The 21,767-nt window shown below is 32.5% G+C and overlaps 1 protein-coding gene across 1 annotated transcript in view; it reads right to left on the bottom strand.

The window, feature by feature from the left end:
- Nucleotides 1-21,767, bottom strand: part of LOC127705711 (uncharacterized) — a 106,841-nt gene that overhangs the window by 19,405 nt on the left and 65,669 nt on the right. The gene's annotated exons all lie outside the window — the stretch shown is intronic.

Raw genomic sequence — 21,767 nt, 5'->3', positions numbered from 1 at the left:
GTTATGAATAATATGATAGCTATATTGGTATGTGCGTACCTTGAAAGGTCTGCATGCCTGTCAGACAGTTTTCACCTGTTCTCGACCTCATTTCATGGATCAGTGAACAATGTTAAGTTTTCCTGATCAAGTCCATATCTCCGATAATATAGGCAATAGGTCAACTTTATCTGGTGTATGGAATGATTATATGGTGAACATGTCCAATTGGCAGATTTCATCTCACCTTGACCCCATTTGTATGGTTCAATGATTAACGTTAGGTTTTTGTGGTTTGGTCTACTTCTCAGATATTATAAGTAACTATATTTGGTGTATGGAATGTTCGTAAGGTGTACATGTCCGTTTGCTGGAAGAAATCATTTGACCTTGATCTCAGATTCATGGTCTATTGGTCAATATTAATTGTTTCTTGTTTGGTCTGTTTTTCATATACTGTAAGGAATATGTTAACTATATTTGGTGTATACAATTAGAGTAATGTTGTATATATCTGTCTGGCAGGTGTCATCTGACCTTGACCTTGAGTTCATGGTTCATTGGTCAATTGTTAAATTTCTCTGCTTTGGTCTGTTTTTCAGATACTATAACGATAGGTAAACTATATTTGGTGTATGCAATAATTTTAAGTTGTGTATGTATGTCTGGTAGGTACCATCTGATCTTGACCCTATTTTCATGATTGTATGGTTCATTATTCATCGTTAAATTTCTCTGAATTGGTCTGGGTTTTTTGAGATACTGTAAGGTGAACTATGTTTGGTGTATGAAATTGATATACTGCCAACATGTCTGTCTGAAAAGGTTTATCTCACCTTGACCTCATATTCATTGATCATTAAAATGTTAATTTAATATATAGCTTGTTTTTTTTTCACTTTCAACATAAATTCAATTATGAACACTAATACAGGCGAGATATTTTAGTATGTCCACTATTGTTTGATGATGTTTAGGTCTTAGGTTTCTTGATTTCACTTTCATCTTAATCTAATAAAGATATAGATTTATGATTACACTACTTTCTGAACAAGTAGTGAAATCATAATCCTATATTTCAATTAGATTGTTTTCATTTTAAATACACACATGTTGAATTGATACACAAATGTATGCAAGAATATTTATCTATAACATAATACTGTTAATTTTAAATCATATGTGGATAGTATTGAACCTGTTAAAACATGATATTTTTGTAACGAATGTTTGGCTTCAAAACCAATTGTATGATTATGTATCAACATTTGACGTTTTGTAACATTGTTTGCACATCTCTCATTATATGTTTCATTATTTGTCTGTTAGAGTTTCTGATTATGTTTTCTGAGAGATGTATTAATAAAGGCGCTCGACACTTGTTTTCTAATCACTATATTGTTTATATTTCATTGTAATTGTCATGTCATATCTGAATACAATACTGTGCATAATATTTAATTCCAAAAGATGACATTAGACACAAACTACTATAAAACACATCAAATGCAAGTCTGAATCAAGAATTTGAAAAATCTAAATCATTTAGTTTCACTTTGTTAACTTTGATTTTTTTAATGTTACAATAATCAAGATTTAAATCAAGACCAAGAAACAGTTTACGGATTGTGTTGTATATTTGAATTTCCGGCATGTATGTATTTCTCAAGTTACATAACTTAAAACCAGAAAAACTAAAAAAAAAACCCAGACATCATTTGCAAAATATGTTTTGTACAAAAGTTTTTTTTATATAAGAACCATTTTGTCAAATATGAATGTCAAATACAAACGCTCTGTGTCAGCGAATGATTTAATGGGAAACCGATCTCGTCTCATTCCAGTAAGCAACTTGGCAATGGTAACATATTGTATTACGCAAAGACCAAAGCCAATGTTTATATTTCTCCAAATAGATCTGTATCCGACATCAGACATCAGACAAGCCATTTCGGTGCAAATCTATAATAATAATCCTTACAACTAAATGTAATGGCGACTGATTATTACGCTTTCTTAGATTTAACCATCTCTTCAGTCTTCTTAACATGAAATATTCCCAAAAAATCAACAAATCTGGGAAGTGTAGCATAGTTGGTGATAGTATTGGACAGTTCAGGCATAGGAGCATCATCACCAGAGTAAGGAATTCCTGCAACGTCATGCTCAGCAACACAAAGAGAAAAAAAAACATAAATCCAGAAACGTTAAAAATTGAATGTATAGTGTAATGATTTTACAAGCTGAATAGCTTGATTTTCTAATTGGACATAACTTTTTCATTGACATCATAAACTTGGAAGATCCAGGTTGCACAAACGTCAGTTAGCTTAACTAAGGTTTATCTCAATATTAAGGCTAATTAGGATAGAGGTCAAATGATTTGATGCTTAGATTGTATATATATTAATATTTTGAGTGTAAAATTAGTATTTTTGATTTTTTTTTTTTTGCGTTATTTTTCCTACATATGACAAATAAATTTAAAAGAATCATAAAAACAAGACATCTATAGAATTTCGAAATTACAGATTGATTAAGGGAGATAATTTCAACCAAAAATGAATAAAATTTGCAAGAATTGTATCTGTTTTTTCCATGCAAGCAAGAAATAAAGCTTATGACCCCCTGATTTTCTTTGCTTCATTAAAAAAACCTCTTCTTATCCTCAAAATTCATTATCATATGTCTAGCGATTAAATTTTAATCTCCCTTTAAAATATACAGTAAATTATGCATAATTGGAGAAAGAATAGCTTGAAAATTAGTCTGATGACCTATCTCTTTCTACTAGAATAAAGAGAGATAATATTTTTATTCATTTAAACAGTATGTTTTGAAAATAAAATCAAATCTAGATTGTCAAATTATTCACGAGTATGGTATCCTCATTAACGTTTATTTCCACAGATAAAGAAAAAATGATAAGGGTTCAACTGACAGTTAATTCTGCGTTAACTGTTCAGAATAGTGGCATTCAGTGGGATTTACCTGGCAGTTAGATGTAACTGATGTTTGTGCAGTAGTGACCTAGGTTAAAACAATCATACCTTAGAAAACACCCCATTTGTTAAAAGCATAGACTTGTGTTGAAATGGAAACTAGAAACACGTGGTAAACATTGAAAGCGAAAATCCTACATCTGTCAGCAATAACTTTCAAAATGACAACCTCTTCTGCGACGTGAGTAAGAAGTCGGAAACAGTTTTGGTTTGGCAGCTAAACCGTTTTAGTTATACCAACAGCATATTTATGGCAATTTATTTATCACAAATTATGGCACTAATTTATATATGCGAGAAAAAATAAAAAAGGTGAAACAATGCGTTATCTCACTTAAAACTAATCTGACATAAAAATGCGAGAAAAGTAAGAGAAAGATTGTGAAATAAAGTGTAATTTCGCTTAAAATTAATTATAAATATGTTATAAAATTACCGAACACGAGGCCAATATACTCTTCCGTAATAATATATTTCGGCAAGTCGATTTAATGATCTCGGCAACTCGACTTCACGACGGCAGAAATAAGCCTCCGTAGACCTGTTTTTTTTTCTTTCCTTCAAAAATAAAAAATAAAAAAAATAATGTCACCATCTTGATATTTTCAAACTCTCCTTAAAACAAATTTATCTGTATGACAGAGAATAGAAATGATATCAATAAATATGAATTCTCATTTATTTCTAAATTTTTATAATAAGTAGAGAAGAATTCTTTACAAATACTTGTAGATCAAAATGTTGTCTTACAATAAAATAAAATTATCTTCCTGTGTTTCATCTACGTTGCCTCAAACTAAAGTTCATTTTGCAACTGGTGTGAGGGTGACAATGATTTTCTTTTTATCGTATTTCACCTAAAATACAAAATATAAATAGATAGTGTTGACTATTTATATTAGAACATGTGCAAATGGGTTTCGTAACAACCGTCAATCAAGGAAACAAGTTAATAAGTCTTTCACATAGTTTAACACTTACATGTAGATTGATGACCTACATAAATGTGTTTTAGTAATTTTAATCGAAAATTGTTATATATATATATATTTAGATGATATATTGGCTCTCAATAATGACGACTTCAGTATGTACACTAAAGAGATTTATCCTGCCTAACTGACTTTGAATAAAGCTAATACTAACAATGAACACTGCCTTTCCTTGGATCTTGATATCCTTATCTTTAACGGTAAACTTAATACCAACAAAATTTATGATAAAAGAGATGATTTTTCATTTCCTATTGTTGATTATCCTTTTTAGATGGTGACGTTCCCTTGTCGCCATCTTATGGTGTTTATATATCTCAACTTGTTCGATTCGCTCGTGTATGTAACAACGTATTTGATTTCAACGAAAGAAATCTCTGTATTACTGAAAAATTATTACACCAGAGTTTTCGATATCACAAACTAGTCAACACATTTACTAAATTTTATCATCGGTACAAGAACATCATTCGTAAATATAAATCAACATGCAGACATCCTATACGTTCAGGTATTTCACATCCAATATTTTATGGTAATATTCTTTATAAAGCATAAAAATGTCGGCATTCACCTCAAAAGCTAAACAAATCTTTAAACAGACTTATTCGGAAAGGATATAGTTACGATACTGTTGTCAAGTCATTTTGGATTGCATATTTTGGTATTAATATTGATTCACTCATAGGGTCTTTTGATCTGAAATAAACACATTTATTCTAAAACCAGTTGTTGGCATGATACGGGTTAAGTTCTTCTCATATATTTTATGATGGTATGATACTTAACCCCTAACAGGAGGGATTTTACTTGATTTTTATATGATGAAGATCAAATCTTTCAATCAGTTAAATTGAGGTTTGGAGCTGGCATGTCAGTAACTGCTAGTAGTCCTTTGTTCATTTATGTATCATTGTCATTTTGCTTAGTTTCTTTTGTTACCTATTCTGACATCGGACTCGGACTTCTTTTAAACTGAGTTTTACTGTGCGTATTGCTATGTGTTTCTTTTTTCTACATTGACTAGAGGTATAGGGGGAGGGTTGAGATCTCACAAAACATGTTTAACCCCGCCACCCTTTTTTACGCCTATCCCAAGTCAATTGTCGTTTTCCTTTGTTAGTATGGTATGTTTTTTTAATTTTAGTTCATTTATATGTTTTGGAGTTTAGCGTGACATCCATTTTCACTGAACTAGCATACAATTTTATTTAGGGGCCAGCTGAGGACCACCTCCGGGTGCGGGATTTTCTCGCTGCATTGAAGACCCATTGGTGGACTTCGGCTGTTGTTTGCTCTTTGGTCGGGTTGTTGTCTCTTTGACATATTCCCCATTTCCATTCTCAAGTTTATACTAGTATTTCGACGTTCCTTCTTTTCCTACCCAATTTGTGGCTCTGACAGTAAAATATTTATAATTAAGGTCTCTTCTTTTCCAAAAAGGGAAAGGCCTTACTGTATTTCTTCTGATTTATATCATTTTTAGGTCTTTCCACTTTTCGTGCAAAGACCTTTTGAAGTTGTGTATGTATGTCTGGTAGGTACCATCTGATCTTGACCCTATTTTCATGATTGTATGGTTCATTATTCATCGTTAAATTTCTCTGAATTGGTCTGGGTTTTTTGAGATACTGTAAGGTGAACTATGTTTGGTGTATGAAATTGATATACTGCCAACATGTCTGTCTGAAAAGGTTTATCTCACCTTGACCTCATATTCATTGATCATTAAAATGTTAATTTAATATATAGCTTGTTTTTTTTTCACTTTCAACATAAATTCAATTATGAACACTAATACAGGCGAGATATTTTAGTATGTCCACTATTGTTTGATGATGTTTAGGTCTTAGGTTTCTTGATTTCACTTTCATCTTAATCTAATAAAGATATAGATTTATGATTACACTACTTTCTGAACAAGTAGTGAAATCATAATCCTATATTTCAATTAGATTGTTTTCATTTTAAATACACACATGTTGAATTGATACACAAATGTATGCAAGAATATTTATCTATAACATAATACTGTTAATTTTAAATCATATGTGGATAGTATTGAACCTGTTAAAACATGATATTTTTGTAACGAATGTTTGGCTTCAAAACCAATTGTATGATTATGTATCAACATTTGACGTTTTGTAACATTGTTTGCACATCTCTCATTATATGTTTCATTATTTGTCTGTTAGAGTTTCTGATTATGTTTTCTGAGAGATGTATTAATAAAGGCGCTCGACACTTGTTTTCTAATCACTATATTGTTTATATTTCATTGTAATTGTCATGTCATATCTGAATACAATACTGTGCATAATATTTAATTCCAAAAGATGACATTAGACACAAACTACTATAAAACACATCAAATGCAAGTCTGAATCAAGAATTTGAAAAATCTAAATCATTTAGTTTCACTTTGTTAACTTTGATTTTTTTAATGTTACAATAATCAAGATTTAAATCAAGACCAAGAAACAGTTTACGGATTGTGTTGTATATTTGAATTTCCGGCATGTATGTATTTCTCAAGTTACATAACTTAAAACCAGAAAAACTAAAAAAAAAACCCAGACATCATTTGCAAAATATGTTTTGTACAAAAGTTTTTTTTATATAAGAACCATTTTGTCAAATATGAATGTCAAATACAAACGCTCTGTGTCAGCGAATGATTTAATGGGAAACCGATCTCGTCTCATTCCAGTAAGCAACTTGGCAATGGTAACATATTGTATTACGCAAAGACCAAAGCCAATGTTTATATTTCTCCAAATAGATCTGTATCCGACATCAGACATCAGACAAGCCATTTCGGTGCAAATCTATAATAATAATCCTTACAACTAAATGTAATGGCGACTGATTATTACGCTTTCTTAGATTTAACCATCTCTTCAGTCTTCTTAACATGAAATATTCCCAAAAAATCAACAAATCTGGGAAGTGTAGCATAGTTGGTGATAGTATTGGACAGTTCAGGCATAGGAGCATCATCACCAGAGTAAGGAATTCCTGCAACGTCATGCTCAGCAACACAAAGAGAAAAAAAAACATAAATCCAGAAACGTTAAAAATTGAATGTATAGTGTAATGATTTTACAAGCTGAATAGCTTGATTTTCTAATTGGACATAACTTTTTCATTGACATCATAAACTTGGAAGATCCAGGTTGCACAAACGTCAGTTAGCTTAACTAAGGTTTATCTCAATATTAAGGCTAATTAGGATAGAGGTCAAATGATTTGATGCTTAGATTGTATATATATTAATATTTTGAGTGTAAAATTAGTATTTTTGATTTTTTTTTTTTTGCGTTATTTTTCCTACATATGACAAATAAATTTAAAAGAATCATAAAAACAAGACATCTATAGAATTTCGAAATTACAGATTGATTAAGGGAGATAATTTCAACCAAAAATGAATAAAATTTGCAAGAATTGTATCTGTTTTTTCCATGCAAGCAAGAAATAAAGCTTATGACCCCCTGATTTTCTTTGCTTCATTAAAAAAACCTCTTCTTATCCTCAAAATTCATTATCATATGTCTAGCGATTAAATTTTAATCTCCCTTTAAAATATACAGTAAATTATGCATAATTGGAGAAAGAATAGCTTGAAAATTAGTCTGATGACCTATCTCTTTCTACTAGAATAAAGAGAGATAATATTTTTATTCATTTAAACAGTATGTTTTGAAAATAAAATCAAATCTAGATTGTCAAATTATTCACGAGTATGGTATCCTCATTAACGTTTATTTCCACAGATAAAGAAAAAATGATAAGGGTTCAACTGACAGTTAATTCTGCGTTAACTGTTCAGAATAGTGGCATTCAGTGGGATTTACCTGGCAGTTAGATGTAACTGATGTTTGTGCAGTAGTGACCTAGGTTAAAACAATCATACCTTAGAAAACACCCCATTTGTTAAAAGCATAGACTTGTGTTGAAATGGAAACTAGAAACACGTGGTAAACATTGAAAGCGAAAATCCTACATCTGTCAGCAATAACTTTCAAAATGACAACCTCTTCTGCGACGTGAGTAAGAAGTCGGAAACAGTTTTGGTTTGGCAGCTAAACCGTTTTAGTTATACCAACAGCATATTTATGGCAATTTATTTATCACAAATTATGGCACTAATTTATATATGCGAGAAAAAATAAAAAAGGTGAAACAATGCGTTATCTCACTTAAAACTAATCTGACATAAAAATGCGAGAAAAGTAAGAGAAAGATTGTGAAATAAAGTGTAATTTCGCTTAAAATTAATTATAAATATGTTATAAAATTACCGAACACGAGGCCAATATACTCTTCCGTAATAATATATTTCGGCAAGTCGATTTAATGATCTCGGCAACTCGACTTCACGACGGCAGAAATAAGCCTCCGTAGACCTGTTTTTTTTTCTTTCCTTCAAAAATAAAAAATAAAAAAAATAATGTCACCATCTTGATATTTTCAAACTCTCCTTAAAACAAATTTATCTGTATGACAGAGAATAGAAATGATATCAATAAATATGAATTCTCATTTATTTCTAAATTTTTATAATAAGTAGAGAAGAATTCTTTACAAATACTTGTAGATCAAAATGTTGTCTTACAATAAAATAAAATTATCTTCCTGTGTTTCATCTACGTTGCCTCAAACTAAAGTTCATTTTGCAACTGGTGTGAGGGTGACAATGATTTTCTTTTTATCGTATTTCACCTAAAATACAAAATATAAATAGATAGTGTTGACTATTTATATTAGAACATGTGCAAATGGGTTTCGTAACAACCGTCAATCAAGGAAACAAGTTAATAAGTCTTTCACATAGTTTAACACTTACATGTAGATTGATGACCTACATAAATGTGTTTTAGTAATTTTAATCGAAAATTGTTATATATATATATATATATATATATATATATATATATATATATAGTAAAATGCAGTCGTTCAGAATGTCACTTATTATTTAAAGTAACAACAATCAACTTGTTTTTTTAAACATTGGTAGATGTGCTGAACATAGGACACACACAGATCAGAAATGTAAAACCAAGATGCATTGTTTTACTAGTTAACATTTTTGTTCGCTATGGAGATTCCGTATATCGTTAGATTATCGGAATTCCCATGGGGACTAACTGTGCACCACTTATTGCGGACCTGTTTCTGTATTGTAATGAGTTACAATTTATGACTAAAATCAGCAAAGACCCATCGAAACAAACATCTGATTCATAAAATGAATAACACTTTTAGATATTTAGATGATATATTGGCTCTCAATAATGACGACTTCAGTATGTACACTAAAGAGATTTATCCTGCCTAACTGACTTTGAATAAAGCTAATACTAACAATGAACACTGCCTTTCCTTGGATCTTGATATCCTTATCTTTAACGGTAAACTTAATACCAACAAAATTTATGATAAAAGAGATGATTTTTCATTTCCTATTGTTGATTATCCTTTTTAGATGGTGACGTTCCCTTGTCGCCATCTTATGGTGTTTATATATCTCAACTTGTTCGATTCGCTCGTGTATGTAACAACGTATTTGATTTCAACGAAAGAAATCTCTGTATTACTGAAAAATTATTACACCAGAGTTTTCGATATCACAAACTAGTCAACACATTTACTAAATTTTATCATCGGTACAAGAACATCATTCGTAAATATAAATCAACATGCAGACATCCTATACGTTCAGGTATTTCACATCCAATATTTTATGGTAATATTCTTTATAAAGCATAAAAATGTCGGCATTCACCTCAAAAGCTAAACAAATCTTTAAACAGACTTATTCGGAAAGGATATAGTTACGATACTGTTGTCAAGTCATTTTGGATTGCATATTTTGGTATTAATATTGATTCACTCATAGGGTCTTTTGATCTGAAATAAACACATTTATTCTAAAACCAGTTGTTGGCATGATACGGGTTAAGTTCTTCTCATATATTTTATGATGGTATGATACTTAACCCCTAACAGGAGGGATTTTACTTGATTTTTATATGATGAAGATCAAATCTTTCAATCAGTTAAATTGAGGTTTGGAGCTGGCATGTCAGTAACTGCTAGTAGTCCTTTGTTCATTTATGTATCATTGTCATTTTGCTTAGTTTCTTTTGTTACCTATTCTGACATCGGACTCGGACTTCTTTTAAACTGAGTTTTACTGTGCGTATTGCTATGTGTTTCTTTTTTCTACATTGACTAGAGGTATAGGGGGAGGGTTGAGATCTCACAAAACATGTTTAACCCCGCCACCCTTTTTTACGCCTATCCCAAGTCAATTGTCGTTTTCCTTTGTTAGTATGGTATGTTTTTTTAATTTTAGTTCATTTATATGTTTTGGAGTTTAGCGTGACATCCATTTTCACTGAACTAGCATACAATTTTATTTAGGGGCCAGCTGAGGACCACCTCCGGGTGCGGGATTTTCTCGCTGCATTGAAGACCCATTGGTGGACTTCGGCTGTTGTTTGCTCTTTGGTCGGGTTGTTGTCTCTTTGACATATTCCCCATTTCCATTCTCAAGTTTATACTAGTATTTCGACGTTCCTTCTTTTCCTACCCAATTTGTGGCTCTGACAGTAAAATATTTATAATTAAGGTCTCTTCTTTTCCAAAAAGGGAAAGGCCTTACTGTATTTCTTCTGATTTATATCATTTTTAGGTCTTTCCACTTTTCGTGCAAAGACCTTTTGCTTTTGTTCTGATTATTAGGTCTATCCACTTTCCTGATATTTTTTGTTGTCTTCCGTCACTTTTTGATGTTGAGATTCGCTTTTAGCAAGATATCGAAAAGAATTTTAGCACATGAAATCGAACAATGAATACGCTTTCGCAGTTGAACCTGTTTAACCGTACACTTTTTTCTGTGAGAGTTATCTCCCCGTACACTGTTTTCTTTGTTATGTTTACTTCTCCGCAACTGTAAAAATCGACAAATTTATTTTTCCAAATTTGATCCTCAAGATGTTTTGTTAAATTTTGTCCGAAGCGATACGGAGGCTCCATATGAGAGTTATTTACCTTTCTGTATTTTACATTCTGATATATAAATGTTAATCATAATATGTAAGTTATAGAGACCTAGGGTATTTTGATTTGATGTTATTGGTTCACTAAAATAAATTTGAGGTCAAGGTTATGATCTAAATTTTAACTTTTGATTGTTTTCGCTTTTCCTCACTAACCGTAATAAACAACGACAAAAATGTTTTCCAAATTGTTTTGTTGCAACATGTCGTTACCTTTGTCAAAATAGGACCGTCCCTTTTAATAATATTTTACCCTGGAAAGTTTAGAAAAAGTTGTATGGAGATATAACTCATGATTCATACATAGTAGAGACCTATGGTATATTGATTTGAGATGGCCTTGACATTGTGGTCAAAATATCATATTGTACAGTCTTTACGATTCCACCATTCACCCTGTGTGACCGAACACGTTTTCTTATAGGAGTTATCTCCCCGCGACCCTTTTACCTTGTTATCTTTATTTTTCTGTAACCGTAAATGATAACGACAAAAACATTTTTCCAAAGTGTTCGTCTACTCTTAATGATGTTTTTGTTAAGTGTTACTGAAGTGATCCAATGACATAGTATTGGAGTTATTTCTCATTTCAAATTCAACACAGGTGATGTTGAATAAATTCATACACCATAAGTCACAGAGACCGTAACAGTTAATGATGAGATGCTTTCGACAACAAATTGTTCAAGATATGGAGTAGCTTCAACGCATTGAATTGAAGTGTTTTGGTGACCCTTTATAGGAGTTTTCTCCCCTTATATATTTGAAATCAGTGAAACTCCCAAACTATACAATTGAATGACCTACGGTCTTTCGATATGTGATCACTGACCTATGACCTTAAAATTGAGCTCAAGGTCAATTTGACGTTCTAGATTTTGACCTTTGCTAAAAATTCATACTGGTTCATAATAAAACCATTAAGTATTTTGCATTAGGTTGGTAGACATTTGATCTTCAAAAATTCAACCGGAAGTAGCCATTTGCACACTAGTATAATGATAAAGTACCTAGAAACCTTATATTTAAGAATCAGTTTGAAGTCACCAATCATTTGAACCTGAAATGACATCTTCTGGCAACGTTTTTTAATCGAAAGTTGAGGTGAAAGACCTTCAATTGTTCTCTGAACAATTGGTTTTTAATTGTTATTCTTTTTTTCCGCCAAACTTTGACAAAATTTCCCTTCGTAACCGTAAGACATGTCGCTTTCAGGTTCACACTTTGTATCGGTGTCACAAATACCTATCCAGAACTCACCCTATGAGTCGTACAATTTCGTAGGTCCTTAGATATCTGCCAAAAACCAGAAAACCTTGTTATGAGATGAACACCGTAACCGTTAAAGGTAGAAAAAACCGAAGGTGGAAAGTGTTCAGGACCATACCTTGGTTCTTCGTTACTTTTAGATTCAAGTCTCATTGGTAGGGTTATGCCCCTTTAAAAATTAACCGATGTCGGTTGGCCACTAAATCTCGGAAACCGTAAATCGTATCCACCTAGGATCTTCACCAATAATCATCAATTCAAGTGACCTTGCAAAAGCCTCAAAGTTGATCTTGACTTATGACGTTACCCCTTTTTTTATGTTGTTGTCTTAGTTTTTAGGGTTTTATGTGTGTCTTAAAGCTTTTCAATGTATTCTACATCTTTTTAAACGTATATTCTACAATATGAAAAGGACAGACCTCTCAATGTTCACGAGCAATTGACATTTTAATTTTATACTGTTTTCCAACTTATACATTTAAAATGATTCGCATGTCACATACCATCATTTTGAATTTTCCATTTGTATATTCTGCATTATCATATTTATACTCAGATCCATCCGCTCCTTTACAAAGGTCCATGTGTAGTCTGTAACAATAATTGGAATAGTAGTTATATTGTTTTACCCTTGAGAGTCACAACATGTGAATATGTTCACATGGCTGGTCTTTTTCACAACGAGGATCAACCTTAGCTTGTTTAAATCAAATGTCTAAATGTTTTGTTTAACTCATATATCTGTTCAACCAAAACAATTCGTTCGATTTTCCCGTCTGAGCGTTTCATTTAACGTTAGAACATTCTACCAGCATCTTTATATGGAGTATGAAGCGTTGTGCATATTTCCCTGTTGTTACGATATTGAGGGACCTGTGTTTCCAATTATGACGTTAGCATTAGAGCGGTGCTCTTGTACAGTCAAGCACCATGCAATGGTTCTGAATGGTTTACAGTCACCTATTTAAATGTTGTGATGTTTTTCATATATCTGAAAACTCAGGTTCACCAATAAAAACGAATATTGCTATTTATAATTGTTAACATTCTGTTCTCTTTTCTGTCCTTACTTGTCACACAACAATCTAATAGTTGAATTTATCACCCCCCGACCCCCCCCCCCCCCCCCCCCCCGGGTAAATCCAATTGTAACGATACCTATGTAAACCTGACTGCGTAAATGTTGTGGTGTGATCTACTCATGCGTAATACACATGCTTAAGATCCAAGGGGTTCCAAAAATGAACTCATTAGAACTTGGAAAAATGTATAAAATGAAACAAAATAAAATAAAATAATTGTTCGAATCATCTTGGCGCATTTATGTTTTGTCAAAGCATGATATCTTCCGAATGAAAACTCTCAATTCGAAGGTTTCTCGTTACTTGTGGGATTCAGATTTTTATAATTTCTAATCAAAACAAAGCTTTCGAGCATTCCGTTGCATTATTGCACGTTGATGGACTTAAGGAAGTGAACCCCTGGGGTATAACGACGTGTCAACTGTGTCTCCAAAAAGCCATAACAAAGTGTGAATTGAAAATTGCAAATGTTTGAGTTGATAATTATGATGATTACACATATTTTTTATAGAGGCTATTTAAGATATAATTCATTAAAGCAATAGATTTGTCGGCACTGTTTACCTTTATCTTACAAGGGGCTAACAGAAAACCCTTACATAGTACACACTTACATGTATTTTAGTTTCATTTTTTTTTTTCTGATTTACAGTATCTGTCCTATTTTAATGAAAATGTTTCATGTAAGACAACAAGTTTTGTCATTTTCCCATAGCCAGTAGTCTACCGTCTTTTAAAGATGATTAGTTGGGTTCATTCGCCCCTCCCCCCCCCCCCTAAACGTGACTGGAAAATAGAAATATGCTCACGACAGGTCTTCTTCCGACCGGCAGTAAAACCCTTGCCAAACTGGGATGTTCGTTTGGCTGTGCTGGATGTACAAGTACGCAGCCACGTCCTTTGAGAATGGGACAAGAAAAGAAAAGCTAAAAACAAGCTTGTAAAACATTGTTTGCGGTCATCAAAACCTCATCGACAGTCTCGTCGCAAGCTAGAAACGAATGTGGAATATTATGGGATCGGTATCTAGAACACAAAATCTAACCACAGACTTTAAAATTGGCATTTATGGTTCATCGCTAAACACGCAAGTGCTACATTATTGAGCCAAGGCTTGTCGGCTCAGAGTCGGAACGGTGTATTTTCATGTTTCTGTGAATGTCGACATACTTACAATCATTAATAAAAAATATTATTCTGTCTAAACGTTTATAGGGATTGTTCTGCAAGAATATAACAAAGGGTTGCGTGTCGTCTTTGGGGATTATCAAGTTTCTGTTCATGTTGACATGTCTAAAATAAAATAACAACAAAGTAAATCTATTAAATGTTTTTCGTGTGAAGGACTAGTTCTGCATGAATATAATAGGAGTGAATAACAAATTTTGTTTTATCAAAGACGGTCGAATAGTATGATTCTGAATTGACGTAGATATATTGATAATGTTTACCCTTTATCATCAATGAGCATACGTGGATTTTCCCCTTTCCATCCGTCATCTCCAATAAATATTGTTATAGTTTTAGTCGTCCCATTAGATGATTCTGTTGCTGAAACAAACACACATTTTCAAAGTAAATTATCATATTAAAACCCTCCAGCAGACATCATGATCTCTGGATTATAACTGGATGCATATGGAAAGAGGCATATATTAATCTATTAATATCATGCGAGTCATAAAAGTTGGTACATGTTATCAATAAGGACCATGATACTACAATTGTATGAAAATCACACATGTAGACTTCATTGAAAAAGAACCTTTTCTATTTTATAAACACTCCGCTTAATATGCATGTGGTTTTTTTTTCGCATCTACACATTTCATTTCTTTGTTTATTGTATATTCATATTGACTTTCTATCGTTTCTCCTTCCAATTAAAGAGGTAACACTATTAACGAGACACCAGTGCCTTCGGACATTCAATGAAATATTTATCATATCCAGAAATCTTCCATCCGTTGTCCGCAAGTAATTGTGTTTAATTGAAAACATCCTTACATAAAGGAGATATTTCCATCATCTCCCGCATTGGGTTATCACAGCCTCATAAGATTATTACAGATATTATATGTTTATTATATTTAAGGTATAAAACAGGATCATCGGATATTTGGAAACTTGCGGAAAAAAAAACAATTGCAAGTTGTGCAAAGGCACCAACACCGACAACCCTTTCATCAGCACAGTGACAAAGCAGAAATAAGAAAATATACCTCCAAAACGGGAAAAAAAGTATTTATATTCTTACTTGTTAACATTCCAAGCTGGGATAGTTTGGTGAGACTGAATTTTGTTATAACAGTTTATCAAACAATAACCGATCAATCAAAACCACTAAACTTTTAATTAACCATAATGAAAATTATCATTTTAACTCTGCCAGGTCAAACCTACCGGTCCTAAGCCTGGATACAATAGAAGGAAAATCATAAGAATAAAATATTGTAAAAGTGCAAATGTCCTAAGTAAAAAGCGCAAATGTCCTAAGTAAAAAGCGCAAATGTTCTAAGTAAAAAGCGCAAATGTCCTGTAAATTGAAGCGCAAATGTCCATTTAAAAAAGAGCAAAATATCCTATAAAAAAGCGCAAACGTGTCGCGCCGTCAAAACTAAAAGAAAAAACTGTCCAGTCACGATACGCCTCTTAAGAACAGGGCATTTTTTTTTCTAGATATTAACTTTCAAATAATTGAGGTAAACCAAAATGGTGAAAAACGAGTAAAACAACGGACAGAAAGATGCTTGATGCACCGATTCCTGACTAAATAAGAGAGACGAACCTGATTCCGTAGGGAAAGGAATGATGAATGTTATACTATTTTTACGCAGCACAAGGTGATATGATGAAAAATACTTCACATTAAATTTCACATAATCATTAGGAGAGCAGCACGCCTTATGAGGCTAGTTTATTAACCGAAGTATTGCATACATTTTTATAAAACTTTACAAAGAGTTTTATTACACTCACTGGCGTATATATTTACAGTGAAATTATACAATAGGGATTTTTTAATATGAATCCCTTCAATATTGAAAGAATCATAAAATCACTAGCAGTTTTTGAATTAGTACTTTTGTAAAATCCCTGAAATTGTAAGACATTTAATAAAATCATAAAACCTATTGCTAGGGTGTTGTTAAAACTCTAATTAAATAACTAAACCATATAAATATGATAATGACTGTATTAGAAGTATACTTTTTTTCTGACCTAGAATTATAAAACTGTCTCTTTAAACAGACGGTCCCATATAACAGTGGTTATGATCGAAAGGCATGTTTACAGTTATATCGATTGTAAAGATCTTTCAGAACACAATTGCCCCCAGACCAGAAGTTACTCTGGAAACTTTGTTATAAACAATGCTATAATATATATTCCTGTCGAATTTTTTTTTATTATATCTTGTATTTGTAAAAATGATTAATATAGTTATCAAATCTAAATTAGTCGCCATGAAATATCCGAAGATCAAGAAATCGGTCAGACGTATTCACCTACTATACATGAAACAAAAATATGTATTCATAATGTTCCTGTCTGACGAAGGCCCCCTCATTCCTTCCTCGTTTACCAACATTGACCTAGACTCGGCGGTTATTTTTCAAAAGACAGTTATTGTTTAACCCTAACCGGACGACCTTATGTTTTAATACCACTCCCTCTCCAGTTTTTCTGCATGGTTCGTGTCACTCTTTTTTTTTTTTAGTTTATTTGCGTATTGCTGTTGGTTGTGGGTTTTTTTCTTCACATTATCGAAATATACTTGTATCCCTCGATTTCCCTTTGTAAATAGCGCTTTCTTTTTATCTTCTTTTAAACAAAGCATTGTAAGTGTACATATCCTTTTTCTGTGCTTAATGTATAATCATTGTATTCAATCAATTTTATTTTTCAGATCTAGACTAAATTGAAGTGTTTGAAACTGTTCATAAATACAGTGGAAAGAAACAAATATTAGTCGTATTTTAAAGTTATATACATGTAGTAAAAGTACCTTAATTAATAACTCCATCTTTTTCAATCAATTCAATACAGGAAAGGATTTTATGTTCAAATTGATATAATACAATTACAAACTGTCTAAAATATTTTTTAACACACATATGATTAAAACTAGCACCTACCTATTATATAGTTTCAAGAGACTACATCGGTTTCTAAAAAAAAGATCACTGCATATATGAACCAAGTGCGAATCGGACACACGACTAATTTCTTTAACCTGCGGCAACGTATTTCTTTTTTAGCTTACCTGGATCCGAAGGGCCAAGTTTGTTTTTCTCATCACTTGGCGTCCGTTGTCCGTTGTCGTCGTCGTTAATTTTTTAACATTTTGAACTTCTTCTAGAGAATCTTAATGGAATAAAACCAAACATGGCATGAATGTTCCTTATGAGGTTCTGAACAAGTGTTATTGCTTTGTAGCTGATACATCATCAAAGATGGCCACCAGCGGGGGACTACGTTTAACATAGGACCCTACGGATAATACATACAAATGTCTTCTTTTAGAAAACCACTAAATGGAATGAAATAAAACATGGCATGAATGTTTCTTATGAGGTGTTGACCAAGTGCTGTTACTTTGAAGCCGATCCATCATCTAAGATGGCCGCCAGAGAGGGACTAAGTTTAACATAGAACCCTATGGGAAATACATACAACTGTCTTCTTTTAGAAAACCACTAAATGGAATGAAATAAAACTTGACATGAATGTTCCTTATGAGGTGCTGAGCAAGTGTTGTAATTTTTTAGGCGATCAATCATCCAAGATGGCCGCCAGCCGGGACTTAGTTTAACATAGAACCCTATTGGAAATACAAACAAATGTTTTCTTTAAGAAATCCACTGAATGGAATGAAACCAAGCATGGCATGAATGAAGTGTTGTTACTTTGTATCCAATTAATCATCCAAGATGGCTGCCAGCGGGGAACTTACTTTAACAAAGGACCCTATGGACAATACATAAAAATGTCTTCTTTTAGAGAACCACTGAATGGAATTAAACCAAACATGTCATGAATGTTCCTTGTGAGATGCTGACCAAGTTTTGTTACTTTGTAGCCAATCAATCATCCAAGATGGCTGCCAGCAGGGAACTTAGTTAAACAAAGGACCCTATGTGAAATGCATACAAAAGTCTTCTTTTGAAGAACCACTAAATGGAATGAAACAAAACATGGCATGAATGTTCCTAATGAGGTTCTGACCAAGTGTTGTTACTTTGTAGAAAATCCATCAACCAAGATGGCTGCCAACGGGGGACTGAGTTTAACAAAAGTCCTTATGGGAAATATATATACACATGTCTTCTTCTAGAAAACCGCTTAATGGATTATAACTAAACATGGTATGAATGTTTCTTTTGAAGTGCTGACCAAGTGTTGTTACTTTGTAGCTGATTTGTCATCCAAGATGGCTGCCAGCAGGGGGAGTTTGTTTAACATAGGACCCTATGAGAAATACATACAAATGTTTTCTTCTAGAGAATCACTGAATAGAAAGAAACCTAACATGGCATGAATGTTCCTAATGAGGTTCTGACCAAGTGTTGTTACTTTGTAGTCGAACCATCATACAAGATGGCCGCCAGCAGGGGACTTAGTTTAACATAAGACCCTATGGGAAATACATACAAATGCTTCTTCTAGAGGAGCACTGAATGGAATGAAACCAAACATGGCATAAATGTTCCTTATTAGGTGATGATGAAGACCTTAATACATGTATCTTTATAGATTGAGATATACTGTAAACTGCAAAAATATCAAGAAAAGAAGATCCACACCTACATGTAAGTCAACATGAGCAAAATTGTCAATTGACATCTTGTTGGAGTTATTATCCTTAGAAAGTAATTTTCTACAATTTCAATGAATTTATTGGTTATTTCTGTAAACTTTACAAAAGTCTTCTGCTTTTGATTAAATTACGAGGCCAATATTAAACCACATTTAGCCTCAATTATTATTAGGGTATCTGTTATGATTTTGATCTATTTTTACATGAATTCCAAAACCAAAGTAGAATCAGGTGAGCGACACAGGCTCTTGAGAGCCTCTAGTTCAGTTTCTTATATTTATCGTCGTTGATAAGCAAAGTTTTGCATTATATTCCTATACAGGCAATACTATCAGATGTTTTAAACAAAAAACTTGCAAATCAACGCCGACACCTGAAAATTATAAAAACTGGTGTAGCCCCACTAGTTCATGAAGCAAGTTCTCGATTTGCACTTTATACACAGGGTGAGGTTTAGGTTGTTAATCAAATTCGTTACTAACTATTTTGTCCAAGGAACAGTCTGTGTCTGGCACATCAAAACCTGGTAAAACATCTACTTTAGATGAACGATTTTCTACTAATTAGGATAATACAATTATATTTTACTTGTGGATTTCGTATTGCAGCATGATCTATCAAGCGTTATGAGCATTATTATATTTTTTTTCATTTTAACTGTAGCTGAAGGTGATGTTAGGAAGAATAAGAGCAACACCAGAGGTAGATTTTTATACCAAAAGACGTCACAACAATGTTTTTAGATAGTATAAATTGCGCCAATACATGGAATTAAATTGCACCACATTTACTTGTATATTTTTCTATATTATATAAAGATTTAACCTATCGACTTTAGAATGAATATAACACTCATCAGAATTTAGAAATCTCACCAATAAATAAATTATTCAGTAATAGAACAGTTTTTCCCATGTAAAGATTTCTGATATATTGTACAAGATATTAAAGTCTGATATTGAGAAACCTATCATCGTTGTAGAAGATCTCAAATTCCGTCAGGCATTTGTAACAAAAAATGCAGAAATTATATGGAGATGTAAAATGAAGTCGTGTTCTAATAGGCTATTTACATATGAATATTCTACAGTTATTTTAAGTGGGAAATTATACCATATACATGCAAATAATAACCAGAAACTAAAACGACAGAGTTTGAGAACAACATGCATGGAAGACCTGTTGGTGGCCTTCTGCTGTTGTCTGTTCTGTGGTCGGGTTGTTGTCTCTTTGACACATTCCCCATTTCCATTCTCAATTTTATGCAGATGTAAAGCAAATGACATATTATCTGAGCGACCTTCTAAAATTAATTAGTAGATATATACAAGTAAAAATAAATAGATTGATAAATTGGCGCAATTGTATGATTGTTTTATTGGCGCCAACGTACTAATTTTGCTCATTATTGAACACTGCACTTGTCTCTATTGACTGTTCCAGTTGTCACCATAAACGGTCTTAGTGTCTTCAGAGTTATCTTGTACTCGGGTGGGACTGGTTTTCGTTTTAAAGATTGGAAGGAGTACAAGCAGGGCATGTGCAATTTTTTTTCCTCCGGAATATGTTCAAAACTTGACAGAATAGGATGTATGTGTGCGTTATTTCATGCGCATGAGCAAAAAGTTCCTATGTAATTTGAAAATAATTGAGAATCAACTAATTTATTTTGTATGAAAACTGTCTTTTGATTGTGACGTAGTAGTACATATTAGATATTATAGCTATTTACAAGATATGTAATTGAATATCAACATAAATCACGTAATAGGAACATGTCAAATTTATTTTTATCATTGACCGGAAATTGAAAAGTTACGTGTCGCTTACAAACTCGTGCGTACGTGCGCAAGTCCCGTTTTAATGAACATAACGAAGGATAACAATTATGAAAGAAATGATTGCTGTGATGAAGTAAAATGCAGTTACTTAAAAAAGACCGTTTACGTTCCTGACTTTTTACGACGTATTGCAAGCAAGTATGTATTACAAAGACCGAAAACAAACTTTTATACATACATGTTGTAACTGTAAGTCGGTAATTTTGGCGGAAAATTAGTAATCGTTGGTTTTACATTTCAATCCGGTTAACAATGCGATTAAGAAAAGTTCAATCGAGTTCAAACTATTTTCAATATTAATTCAGACAAAAAATATTTACTTTGACCCTATCATGAAACCGGTAAAAAATGTAAAAGCAGTGGAAAAAGAACTTGTCCACTAACAGCCTTTGAAGAAATGTTACATTAACAAAACAAAAAGAAAACAGTCCTTTTTCACCAACTACAGGAACTACTATGAAGATCTTTTGAGGTATATATTTAATTCTAAAATTAACTGAATTCAATATTCATCAAATAGTTTTACTATTTTATTTTTATCATGGGAAAAAAATGCATTGTGCAATTATTTGACTAAATTAGAACTGTTGAGAAATAAGCAAATTTTACAAATTGTACATGTACAGATAATACTTACTCTCAGGATCTAGTGGTGTTGACATTTTAAGATGTATGCCAGAACCAACGTAAAAATTTGGAATAAAAATA

The sequence above is a fragment of the Mytilus californianus genome, unplaced genomic scaffold (genome assembly GCF_021869535.1).
Source record: "Mytilus californianus isolate M0D057914Y unplaced genomic scaffold, xbMytCali1.0.p SCAF_6, whole genome shotgun sequence".
In the NCBI taxonomy this organism is placed as follows: domain Eukaryota; kingdom Metazoa; phylum Mollusca; class Bivalvia; order Mytilida; family Mytilidae; genus Mytilus; species Mytilus californianus.
Note: the sequence above shows the minus strand (reverse complement) of the source record. Positions and strands in the feature narration are given on the sequence as shown.